Source organism: Panicum virgatum, chromosome 4K (assembly GCF_016808335.1).
Source record: "Panicum virgatum strain AP13 chromosome 4K, P.virgatum_v5, whole genome shotgun sequence".
In the NCBI taxonomy this organism is placed as follows: Eukaryota; Viridiplantae; Streptophyta; class Magnoliopsida; order Poales; family Poaceae; genus Panicum; species Panicum virgatum.
The window spans coordinates 17,115,981-17,129,590 of record NC_053139.1 but is presented as its reverse complement, the minus strand read 5'-3'; the positions used below and the strand labels follow the sequence as shown (position 1 = coordinate 17,129,590).

The 13,610-nt window shown below is 50.0% G+C and overlaps 1 long non-coding RNA gene and 1 pseudogene across 1 annotated transcript; one reads left to right on the top strand and one right to left on the bottom strand.

Annotated features, from left to right (window-relative positions):
- Positions 1-1,786: 1,786 nt before the first annotated feature.
- Positions 1,787-3,356, bottom strand: LOC120705099. Its single transcript, XR_005687781.1, has 3 exons — positions 3,121-3,356; positions 2,942-3,028; positions 1,787-2,003 (listed from the first exon to the last, which is right to left on the bottom strand). It is a non-coding gene; the product is annotated as an uncharacterized LOC120705099 (long non-coding RNA).
- Positions 3,357-3,767: 411 nt separating this feature from the next.
- LOC120701974 lies at positions 3,768-13,420 on the top strand (annotated as a pseudogene).
- The last annotated feature ends 190 nt before the right edge of the window (positions 13,421-13,610 follow it).

Here is a 13,610-nt window from a genome sequence, read left to right as displayed (position 1 = left end):
ATTTAGCGTCCACGGTGAATAAACCCGTTACCCATATACACACATATAAATAGAAAACTACGCAATAGTAGTGTAAGACAACTTTATCACGCACATTGTCATTCTCCTGTTGTACATCCGTACATGATACATACAGCACCTGTAGTATACGTGTAGAAATACACCTCCATCCATCGTATCGTTGGCTTGCCAAAGCGAGTTGCACAACAAGAGAGAGCCTCTGTCTTCCTCCTCGTGCTCCTCCTCCGCCCTCCTCTCGCCGCTGCTTCTTTCCCCCCAAACTCCACCAGCCACAGCACAGGCACACACACGCCCCACCCCACGTCATACATCCTGGCGCCACTCCCCATGCCCTGCATCCTCCTCGGCGCGCGTAAGACCCAAACAATTTGACGACACTTTAAGCAAATCGCCGGTCATCAACCTTGAAATAAGAGATAGCACAACTCCATCAACCGACACGACATTCGCCTAAAATGACATCAAACCCGGTAGTCCTGGTACGTGCTAGCCACATGTCCAGAATTAAGCACACGTACTGTTTACAAAAAAGTATATCACCAAAAAAACATAAAGAGCAATTTTAAACAAAAAAGAGTACAACAATTAGTTATTACAAATTCAACATAAGAGGGTTCAAATATGAAAATAAAGTGGTTCAACAAATCCATAAAGTCTTGATTCCGGATTGCCATAAGAGAGACATGAATCATAAAGTTTAGTGTCTTGTCATGTTCCCTAAAAAAACCCATAAATCACAACAAAAGCATCGACGTCTTGCTCAAGGGCGCCATCACAACCACGAGGACCTAATCCTCTCCCGCACCCGGATCGTCGGGATAGAAGTGGCCAAAAATAATCTCCGGCTCACCTGCAACTTAGTTAAGAAAGCAACATGAGTACAAAAGGTACTCGCAAGTCTTACGCAATTAAATAAACAATGATCATGCAAAGGCTAAGGATAAGGCTTTAAGGTTAAATTAATATTGCGTAAGCATGAGCTCTCATCTAACTCTCTAGCAAAATTATTTATTCTTGCCCCACCCTCAACTGAAGTTTTAATTGTTTAAGAACAAACCAAGTAATTAACCAAAGAAGTGCCATGAACTATAATCCAACATAAACGATACTTTCTACGAAGAATTTGACGGACAAGAGCTTGCTCATAACCGAGAGCACGGCAATTCGAATTAATTTTTAATCTTGCAAGGATGTACTTCTTTACTCACACGACGCAAGAACCATGCGGCTCACCCAACCGATCACATTGGATGAGGGGGCACATGTGATAACCGTTCCCAACAAGGCTCGACCGTTGAGGGTACGCCTAACTTGCGCGGAGAGTAACCTAGGTCCACCGGGGACACCGCCAAGCCTCTCTACATAGCCCTTTGGCCACGCATCTAGGACCGGACCTCAATGACCAAGTCAAACGAGGTAATTGGCTCATCCTTTCTATTATTTTGGATATGTGATAGCATGATAAGATGCTCAAGCCGATGTCATCCACGGACGATACTTAAAAAGATTCGAGCGGACTATGCCCGTGACTTTCTTCTATAGGCCCTACCATTCCGGCCGGACCTCGAAACCAACTTCCAAACCAACAAGACTCAAGACGTACAAGTGCGATCAAGGGTAACCGGGTATATAGTGATAACTCTTAACTATTTCTTCCTATCAAGTGGTAAAGTACTCTAAACATGGCTAAGCATCTATTCAAATTAAGTACTTCATTAACTAGCAAGTGACAAGGACAAGGATAAACAATATCAAGGGTAATGCCTAAAAGTAGGTTTCACAATGCAATAAATAACATAATATATACATAACCCATAAATACCCAATTGAGATAACTAAATTAAATCAATTTAAATAGGTGCAAGGAATCATGCTTAGCTGCTTGCCTTAGTTCTCCTCGGGCTCAACAAAAAACTCAACACCGGGCTCGGTTTCGGCGACTTCAGCAGGCTCAACGGGCTCGTTCTCCGACGGTTCGGTCACTATAATGCATGAATGAGATGCATACATTAGTGTGATGCCATAGATTATGCAAGAGTGATATGGCATGAAAAATGAATGGCACAACATACGATGATACACAATGTAAACACATGCAATGACAAACGTAAACGCGAACAAGAAAGCTAGAGCAAGAATTAAGAAATAAATTTACACAGCAAGCATAAATCATAAATTAAATTGAGCATGCAGAGGACATTACAAGGAACACATAAAAATTGAATTTGCAGTAAAAGCATTTTTCTAGAATTACTTACGAATATTACATGTTTAATCTATTCTAAACAAGTAAATTCAGAAAAAGCATCCAAACTTGATTGAACAAATCTAAGAAAATTACCACAGATACTAGGTATGAACACAAAGCTAACAGAACTGGTTTTATCATTTTATCACTTTCCAACAAAAAGTTATACATTAAACAAGCTTTCAGACAGAGCATATGAAATCACACTAAAACCTTAGCAAACAGTAGAGAAACATTAAAAAAAGTTGCGCCACTAGAAATAACATCTCACAAGGAGTCTAACAAAATTTAGTTTGTCATTTTTAGAGCAGTATAGGGTTTACTAAGTATTTAACTCACTTTACAACATTAAAGCATAAGTAAATCTACAGCAAAGTAAAATACAAAACAATATTTTTTATGAGTAGATCTACGCAAGTGGAAGCCATCAAAATAAGTTTCACATTTTTCAAAACTATACTTATGTTACTATGATTTTTGCAAATTTAAACACACACAAATACAGCAAGCCTTTCTTATTAGCTTCCACTGTTCATCTTCTACCCGCAGAATCACGCACGCCAGGTGAAGTCCGACCAGCAGGCTTCCGTGTTTCAGCGCAGAGGCACAAGTAGAGGAGCACAAGGATCACAGGCACGCGCACAAGGGAGGGGAGTGGCCGGCGAACCTTACCCGCGACACAGACTGTAGGGAACGGCGGCGGAGGAGGCGGCGCAATGAGGACAGGCGGCGACGACGGGAGAGCTCCGTCGGGAAGCCCTGCACGGCAAGGAAACGACGGGATTAAGGCTGGAACAGGTCGAAGAGGGCGAGAGGAGACCGGGGTTGCGAGGAATCGAAACGGGGCTCACCGGAGACAACGAATCGACGACGGGGAAGAAGCTTGGGGGCGGCGGCAATGGTGGAACTGGAGAGTTGAGGGCTAGGGTTTTAGCAAGGGGCCGAGCTCGGTATTTAAAGGAAGGGGGAGGGGAGGCGAGGCGAGCGGGCGGCGGGGCGCCTCGGCTGCCGGCCACGCTGGCCAATCGGTGGTCGGCGAGGGGCGCCGCCGCCCCTGCTACCCAACAGGCGAGCAGGAAGGCACGGAGGAAGGGGAAGGGTGGCTGACGTGTGGGCCCGAGCGAAGGGGAAGAGGTGAAACAAGGGTTCAAGTTCAAAATTTGAAACCAAGGCGTTTTCGCGCTCGACAATTCACGAAATTTTTACAGAAGCAAGATAAAATCATCAAGAACACAATGCAGCAAAAATCACTCAAAAAAATTTTATAATTTGGTTGCAGTAAAAAGAACAAAACAGCTGTTTTTGAATTTTCCAAGAATTTTGTGGCTAGGCTCAAAGGTTATAAAATCCTGTAAAAATATTTTTAACTCAACATTTGAAATCTAGTATTTAACTAAAATTTTTGGAGGTACAGTTGCATAACAAATTTTGAACTTTCTTAACAAGCACACAATCTAACATACACAAAGTTTAATTTCAAACAAATATACATATGCACATGATGCTTCATTATATTTTGATGATGCTCGTGATGTTGTTAACTAAATGTTAATCATTTTTTTAACATTTGGGTCGTGACAGCGCGCCCCGCCACCGCTCGCCTGCGGCTTCGTCATCCGCCCCCTAGCCGCCGTGGCCGTGGCGAGGCCTTCCACGCCGGCCCCGGTCTCCTGATTCGTCCCGTGTTCGCGTGCCCCGGAGCCGCTCCTCTCGATTCCTTCGCCCGCCGCGCCATGCCACCCGGCGGAGAAGAAGGCCGCCGCCTCAATGGCAGCCACCGCCGCCGCGGGTGGCGGCGGCCCGCCCGTCGACTGGTGGGACACCTTCTGCATGCGGATGTCAGGTGAGTCGTTTCCCCCCATTGCCCGTCCGGCTCTGCCCGACCGGCACTGCTGGTGGCCGTACGCCTCAATTAAGGATTTGTTACGGATGGTGTGGTAGCTCTGCTGCATCAGGTGGTGATTGGTAGATCTAAGCTGCATTAGGAGGGAATTATGCCACTAATCTTGCAATTTGGTCGATCGTGGTAGGGAGTATCCGTGATTAGTGTTGTGGTAATGCAGTAATGCTGGAGTTGGAGCAATGCCAGTGGCCTGATTGAAGAGTGTATCTGTCGTGTTCACTAGTGTTGCGTCGTGGTACATGAACAGTATACACTCCTGGTTTAGGTGTGATTCGGTTCTCGAATCAGGAGGAATATAGAATCTAGGTTGCCAACAACTGAGCTCTGAATTCTTCATCTCTGTTCTGAATTCTGATTACTAGCCTGGAATGGAGGGACCAAAAAGTTCAATTTTTGTTTCGTTCATGTGCTTAGTCAAACTTGAAAGAGAATGAGGATGCCTGGAATTGTAGATTAGATTGATTGAGACCCTGGGTTGCATGTAAGATATCCTCATATCTCTCTAACCATACAAGCCTGGCCGGCTGCTATATGCCTGCCTGGCACAAGGCCCACACATGTACAAGTCAAATTTCTAACACCCCATGCAGTCAAATCGTTGGTGGACCGAACGTTTAGACTGGATCTAAACTCCGTGAAGACTGACGAAGGAAGCCCCTTGGTGAAGATGTCGGCGAACTAGGACGTCGTGGGGACGTGAAGGACGCGCACATCACCGAGGGCGACACGCTCCCGAACGAAGTGAAGATTGATCTCCACATGCTTGGTGCGCTGATGCTGAACGGGGTTAGAAAACATGTAGACGGCGCTGATGTTGTCACAATACACTAATGTTGTCTTGCACAAAGGGGAGTGCAGCTCAGACAAAAGTTGGCGTAACCAAGAGGCCTCTGCAACGGCATTGGCGACAGCACGGTACTCTACCTCAGCACTGGAACGAGAGACGGTGTTCTGACGCTTCGAAGACCAAGAGACCAAATTGTCGCCGAGGAAGACCGCATAGCCCGAGATGGACTTGCGAGTGTCAGGACAGCCAGCCCAGTCAGCATCAGAGTAAACCACCAAATCCAGAGTAGTAGAGGGGTGCACCAACAGGCCCATGTGAAGAGTGCCACGGACATAGCGCAGGATGCGCTTCAGAGGAGCAAGGTGAGGCTCACGGAGATCATGCATATGTAAACAGACTTGCTGAATCGCATAGGAGATGTCACGCCTGGTGAATGTGAGATACTGAAGAGCTCCAGCAAGACTCTGAAAATCAGTAGGGTCTGACACAGGAGGGCCTTCCGCAGAGAGTTTCGGATTCACATCCACGGGAGTAGTGCAAGGTTTGCAGTCTGTCATCCCAGCACGATTAAGAATCTCAAGCATGTACTGTCTCTGTGAGAGAAAAAGACCAGAGTTTGTGTGCTGCACCTGCATACCAAGGAAGTGGTGAAGTGGGCCGAGGTCCTTCATGGAGAACTCCTGCCGAAGGGCATCAATGGTGCACCTGAGTAGACCATTGGAGGAGGTAGTCAGAACAATATCATCAACATATAGCAGGAGGTAAATGGTGTCAGCTCCGCGATGATAGACGAACGGGGATGTATCCGACTTGGCCTCAACAAACCCAAGGTGGAGGAGATGCGAGGCAAATCTGCTGTACCAAGCTCTGGGCGCCTGCTTGAGGCCGTAGAGAGAATGGTTGAGACTGCACACGAAGTCTGGGTGAGTAGAACCCTCAAAACCCGATGGCTGAGCACAATAAACCGTCTCTAAGAGAGTGCCATGAAGAAAGGCATTGTTTGACATCAAGTTGGTGAACAGGCCACGAGCGAGAGAGAGCCAAAGAAAGCACCGTCCTGACCGTGGTAGGCTTGACTATAGGGCTGAATGTCTCTGAATAATCCACGCCTGGCCACTGTGTGAAGCCGCGAAGAACCCAATGAGCCTTATAGCGCTTGAGAGACCCATCAGCTTTGAACTTGTGCTTGAATACCCACTTTCCAGTGACCGCATTGGAGCCAGGTGGTTGAGGAAGAAGATCCCACGTGTGGTTGGAGAGCAGGATGGAGTACTCAGCTTCCATAGCAGCACACTAGTTCGGGTCAGCAAGCGCGGCGCGGTAGGTCCGTGGCACCGGAGAGAGAGGCTCGGCCTGGTAGGGCGCCGGTTGCCGGAGCCCTTGCTTCCCGCGTGTTACCATGCTGTGCTCGTTGGTCACGGGAGGGACAGCAACGGCACGAGCAGGGAGATGGGGAGCCGCAGGAGCAGGCGTGGCCGGCTCGGAGACAGGCTGCGCCAAGGGCGGCGTGGGGGGTGCAGGTGCCTGAGCCGAGGCCTGCACTGGTGGCGCCGAGGCCCGCGGGAGTGACGCAGAGGCCGGCGCAGGTGGCGTCGAGGCCGGCACCGAGGCCAGCGGGGACGCAAGGGCCAGGGCGGGCGTCGAGGGAGGCGGGCGGCGGCTGTAGATGATACCGAACCGTCCGGGGGGAGCCACACGGGGCGTGTGCGGGAGAGGTGCGCCGGGAATGGACTGCCTGCTGGGTGGCCGGTTGGACGCGTCGCCGAGTGCTGGAAGCGCATCAGGCGCGCGAAACACCAGTAGAGGCGCCAGAGGCAGGGTCCCGGCAGGAGATGCCGGCGTAGAGGAGGCCGCATGTGGCTGTGCGGTCAATCGGCCAGTAGTACCTACAGGCAACAGTGGTGGTGACGGTGGAAAGGGCACCGGCACCGAGTTAGTCTGTTCGTCTGGGAAATCAAAGGCCGCTCGAGAGGGAGGTGCAGGATCTTCAGAGAAGGGAAAAGAAGACTCCTCGAAGACCACATGGAGAGAGATGATAACGCGATTAGTGTGGCGATCATAGCAGATATAACCCTTGTGGTGAAGGGAGTAGCCAAGGAAGACACACAGAGCAGATCGGGGGGGGGGGGGGGGTGGGTGGTTTATGGGTTGCGGTGGCGGAAAGGTTAAGATAGCACTTGCAGCCGAAAATGCGTAAATGCTCATACGATGGGTGCATCCCATGAAGGGAGAAGTGCGGCGTAGAGAAATTAAGCATTTTGGTGGGTAGGATGTTGAGCAGGTAGGTAGTCGTGCTAAGAGCGGCAGCCCAGAAGGTGAGGGGGGGGGGACACTCGCTTGAAATAGTAGGGAGCAAGCGGCATTATTAGTGGTGCGGATAATGTGTTTGGCTTTACCATTTTGCGGCGAGGTGTAGGGGCATGACATGCACAAGTGGACACCATGGGCAAGGAAGAAGGTGCGGCGCTAGAGTTGTCGAACTCACGGCCGTTGTCACACTGGATGCCTTGGACGGTGACGCCAAACTGTGTGCGCACATAGGAGAAAAGTTAGAAAGAGTGGTAAATGTGTCAAATTTGAGGCATAAAGGAAAAGTCCAGAGAAAATGTGAGCAATCGTCAAGAATAACCAGATAATATTTATGGCCCGAGACACTAGTAACAGGTGAAGTCCAGAGGTCACAATGAATTAACTGGAAAATACGAGTAGCACGAGACGATGAAGCATGAAAAGGAAGACGAGTATGACGCCCTAACTGACATGCATGACAAAGAGTATGACTAGCAGGTTTATTACAATGAATGACTAATGCTAGTTTGGAAAGGACTTCGGGACCAGGGTGCCCAAGCCGCTGTTGCCAAAGGGAGGAATTGATGGACGCAAGGAGTGCAGTGCCCGGGAGCCGCAGCGGGTAGAGAGGCCCAGAGCTGTCACATCTGATGATCTCGGTCCGACTGGGTAGAGCCTTCACAGAACAACCAAGGCGGTCAAACTCAATGGAACAGTTGTTATCGGTAGTGAACTGGTAGACAGAAATAAGATTCTTAATAAGGTTAGGAGACACCAAAACATTATTAAGAGCAAGCTGATGAGGGAGCAAAGTCGAGCCAGTGGAGGTAACAGGGAGCAAGCTCCCATTGCCGACAACAATGGACGAGAGAGATGAACCAGAAATAGAGGAAGGTGAAAGGACACCGGCATCGGATGTCATGTGGTTGGTGGCACCAGAATCGAAGTACCACTGAAGTTGTGGAGGCTGCCGGAGTGACATGGTCTGGAAGTTCGCTGCGAGAGCTTGCTGGTCCCAGCCGCCAGGAAGGGAGGGAGTCGGGGGAGTGTACACCGCGGGAGGTGGAACACCCCACTGACTGGCCCACTGTCCTGGGCCAACGAAGTTTGCCTGCGGCTGCTGAATTGGCCCAGCGGGCCGAGGCGGCACCGGAGCCCGTTGGCTCGGCCACATGTAGATGGAGCCGGCCCAGGGGTTGTGGTAGGAGGGCCAGCCTGTGTCGCCGGGGGTGGGAGGGGTGCCGCCTGAGGAAGAGCTCCCGTTGCCACCGGAGTTGCCGCCGCCACCGTTGTTGTGGCACTTGCCGCGCTAGAAGCCGCCACCCCCGGAGTCATACGCCGGCTGCTACGGTCACTTCGGGGCGAAGGGCTGCTGCTGCGGTGAAGGGCGGGAGGGGCAGCGAGTGCCGTGGCCTGAGGAGCTTTGGCCATGGTGAGTTCCTCAAGGCACAGATCGTCTCTGACCTGCAGAAAAGTGGGCAGAGGGTTGCTGCGGCGGAGATGGAGGCCAAGGGAGCTGAAGCACTTGTTCAGCCCACGGATGATGTTGAGGACGAGCGTCGCCTCGGTGACAGGTTGGCCGAGGTCCCGAAGGTCTTCAGCCATACGTTTGAAGCGGCTGCAATATTCGACGACAGACAGATCGCCTTGGGTGAAGGCGCGAAACTCCTGGTCGGCGTAGAGGGCGCGTGTGACTCGATTCACAAGGAACTAGGAGTCGATGGCGAGCCAGATGGTGCGAGTAGAAGCCCCGCGCTGGCTGACGATGTCGGCGAGGTCGTCGGAGATTGCGCCGAGCAGCCAGGTGCAAACGACGCAGTTCATCCGCACCGAGGACGGAGAGGCGGGCGAGACGGCATCGGAGAGGACGTGAGACTGCAGGAAGTACTTGCCGAGGACGTCGAGGAAGGACTCCTTCCAGCGAGCGTAGAAGGAGGAATTGACATTGAGGAGCAAGGGGACCAGAGTACGGATGTTCTGGACCAACACCGCCTACGCATGTAAATTGAGGAGGACGGTGGCTTCCTGTTGAAGAAGAGCGTCCTGGAGGTTGTTGATGTTGCCATCGCCGTCGCCGTGATGGGAGCCGTTGTCGTCGTCGCCCGCAGGAGTAAGGGCAGTGGCGCGCTCAGCGGCAGCGCGCTCCTGGGCGGTGCGCAGATGAGTAGCAGCCTCGTCGAGATCGGCCTGGGCGGCGGCGGCCTCTCGATTGGCCTCCGCGGCGCGAGCCAGGGCGGCTTCGCGAGCGAGCTGTGCTGCGCGGGCTTGCTCCTCGGCGGCGCGAGCGGCATCGGGGTCGCCGTTGGGAGGAGGTGTACCAGCGGCCAGGGCGTTGTCGTCAACGCCGGAAGAAGGCATGGCGCAGGGCTGGGCGGGCGCACAGGATGCAACACCGGCCGGCAGCGCGACGACGCGCGAGGCGCAGCGCTGGGAGGGAGAGGTGCACGAGACGCATTGCCGGGAGGGAGAGGCGCGCAAGGGGCAGCGCCGGCAGCGGAAGAGAAGAGAAAACCTAGACTCTTGATACCATGAAAGATAATGAGGATGCGTGGAATTGTAGATTAGATTGATTGAGACCCTGGGTTACATGTATATAGGGATGAGGAGATCTTGGGTTTATAGAAACAGCACCAATCAAGATCTCCTCATATCTGTCTACCCATACAAGCCTGGCCGGCTGCTATACACCTGGCACAAGGCCCACACATGTACAAGTCAAATGTCTAACAAAACTGGTTGGCTAAAATTAAATTGCAGGTTAGTCCGAAATCAGCATCTCTTTCAGTCCTGCAATTCGACTATAGCAATGCTCTTGATCAGGCCATAGGACTAGATCATAGCTATTCTTGCTCTAAGCACGGGATATTATCTGTGTGATTTAGTCCACCATGTGATGCAGGCGTGTAGCATAGCAGCACCTACTGACCTACATCAACCATTCTATGTTTCACAGTACATTGGACCCCCTTTTTTCGTTGCATTAATTTCTCAGGAGATGCAGGACCTTCAAATCCTTAATTTGGTAAAGTAGAAACATAACATGAAGGAAAATGTCGTAAAGGGTAGTTTTGCTTTTCTAAGTAACTTTTAGAAAGCAGATGACTCATAACAAAACAAGATCTTTTTTCTGGGTATTACTACAAACAAGTATTTTTAGAGAGACTTTTTTTCTTTGTAAAAGTCACACAGATGGCTGATGCGGTTTTATGTGACTGTTATTTTTTTTTTGACACTGGACTACTCAGACATGGAACTTACTTAGTAACTACTACTTGTATTGATTTGTTATGCCTATGTTGTTGTTATTATTGTGACTTTATGATTTATGCTCACTCTAGAATATTGGTAAATACAATAGGATCCTGTATCATGGATGGAAATTATTTTTATTGGAATTTGATTTGTACTGGACAAATATGCTTTTTTTTAGCATGAACTGAGCAACTATGTTGCTGTCAAGTTTAATAAAGCTAGATAGAATGCTTTAATGTAATTCATCTGTGATTACTATGGTCGTTTTGAATTAATTACAAGATTGCTCTTGCTTTACCAGTTATTGAAATTGCCTTATCAGACTTATGTTTCCTTCTTAGGAACCTTATCTTCTATTGAGGATGCACAAAGATTTGTGTCTGTCTTCAAAATGCCAAGAAAAGCCTTCGACTATGTCTGCAGCTTGGTGAAAGATGAAATGATGGTGAGGTCCAGCAGCTACGCCTTTCTTGATGGGACGGTGCTGTCTTTGGAAGATCGGGTGGCCATTTCTCTGCGAGGGTTGAACTCTGGTGGGTCACTGGTGACTGTAGGATCTCATGTTGGCGTGAACTTCTCGACCGTCTCGCTGATAACCTGGAGGTTCATTGAGGCTATGGAGGAGCGAGTGAGCCACCACTTGCGCTGGCCAGACTCTGGCGAAATGGAGAAGATCAAATCCAAGGTTGAGAAGATCCACGGTATGCCAAACTGATGTGGCGTTGTAGACATGACACACATCACAAAGAAGATCCACGGTATGCCAAACTGATGTGGCGTTGTAGACATGGCACACATCACAATGTGCCTTTCTTCAGCTGAACCGAACTGCAAGGTCTGGCTCGACCAGGAGAAGAACTACAGCATGGTGTTGCAAGCCGTTGTCGATGCGGATGAGGTTCACAGACATTGTAACTGGGTGGCCTGGCAGCAGGAAAGAGTCGAGCATTTTGCACAGCTCCGGCCTTTTCAAGCTGTGCGAGAAAGGTGAGAGGCTGAATGGCAGCAAGCTGAAGGTATCAGATGGATCAGAAATTGGGGAATATGTAAGGAATCGGGTGCTCTAGCCTAAGAGGGGGAGGGGGTGAATTAGACACTCTAAAAACTTAGACCTATGGCTACATCTAGTTTGCACAAAACTTAAACTAAAACAATCTATCTAGATGTGCAACTAAGTTGTTCTAGTGTGAAAACCCTATCCCAAAAGAGTTTAGCAACCTATAGTCTTTTCTATCAAGAAACTATTCTATAAAAGTAAAGGCACACAAATTGCTAGTATGAAATGCGAAAGCTTAAAGAGCGGGATAGGAGATAGCAAACTCTTGACGCGGGTGTTTATCCCGTGGTTCGGTTAGCCACAAAGGCACACCTACATCCACGTTGTTGTAGCACTCACTAAGAGTATTGCTACTCGGCCACCAAATCTCTTCCGTGAACACAATCACGGTCAACTTGGTCCCGGGTTCCACTAAGGAGCTTCTCCACAAAGGATGGGGGTCTCCACGTCCCCCGCACAAAGATGTCATCGCCGCTCCACACCAAGTCAGAGGGTCGATGACGTTGCCGGTGAGCTTCACGCTCCAAGGTGCCGGCGCACCAAGCTCTTGTTTTGGTTCGCTAATGAACCACAGCACAAAGGCTCTAAGCCTTGCAATCTCACTCACTAAGAGCTAATCCTTTACACAACACTCTCAAAGTGTGCTAAGGGCTAAGGATATGATCTTGATGCTTTTGTATGGCTTGGAGATGTTCTTGGGTGTGTGTGGGATGTCCAGCAACTCCAGCAATCTTCAAATGGCCGGGGTGAGGCATATATATAGGCCACCAAGTCTTATAGCCGTTGCTCCAACGGTTAGCTGAAAATCTGCGTATCACCGGAAGAACCGATGCGTCTGGCAGGGGTAGCGTCGGTTCTTCCGGTCACTCATAAACCGAAGTAGCCGTTGAAGTCCTGACAGCTGACGCAGTGACCACCGGTTGAACCGATGCTTTGTTCCGATGCATCACCGGCTCAACCGGTGCTGAATAATCTTCTCCTGGGGTCTTGACATCGTCTCTGGAACATAGGACGCCCAATGCACCGATGCCCCCCTTTTGACCCGTCGGTTCAACCGGTGCCTATAGGCTGACTTGGCTTCGATTCCCTTCTGCACCAAACTTCATAGCGCCGGTTCTTCCGACAAGCGTCGGTTACGCCGATGCTAACCGGGTAGCGGAACCCCCGTAGGGGCGGCCCTTCGGGCCTTGCTACGCCTATCTTCTTTTTCTCTTTGTCATCACTTGAATCTAAAAGCCTGAGAATGATCATCTTAACAATCATATTAGTCCAAGTATTGTATTGTCATTCGATCACCAAAATCACTCAAAATGGAATAAATGGTGCCATGTTCGTTACAGAATACTTAGATTGGCGACGCAGGGTACCCCCTTCTTCCCTGGCTCCTCACCCCCTACCAAGAGAAGGACCTCACAGAGTCCAGCGCCGAGTTCAACGGGAGGCACTTTGCAGCGAGAACGGTGGCTCCCAGGACACTGACGAAATTCAAGGACACATGGAAGTATTTGCAGGGGGAGATGTGGCGCCCGGACAAGCACAGGCTGCCCATAATCCATGTCTGCTGCCTGCTGCACAACATAATCATAGACCTCCAGGAGGCAGGCGTGGACGAGCCACGGGCGTCGTCGAGCGACCACGACGCGAATTACAGGCAGCAGGTGTGCCAGTTAGCCGATGATAACGGTGTCAGGGCGCGGGACAAACTGTCCGAGCACCTGATCAGCAGGTGAGGTGACCAAGGGGAGGAAAACTTTGTGGGCTTATTATGAGATGAAACAAAAGAGCGCCTTTGTGCTCGTTTTCATCTGCTGCAGGCAGTTCTGAATCCTTTTTGATGTTCAGTTTTGCAGAGCTGTGCAAGGTAGGCAGACGAGGGCACCGGTCGTTGTGACTAGTCAAACTCACTGTAATCCTCTTAAGAGCTGTTGCAAACAATGTCAAATCAGTTTTGTTCGTTTGCTTTATCGTGTTAGTGCCTTGTTGGTCCTAAAAATTGCATGATTGTTTTTTTTCTGCAAATATTTCTTGAAAGGCATTTAAATGAGAAAATGTT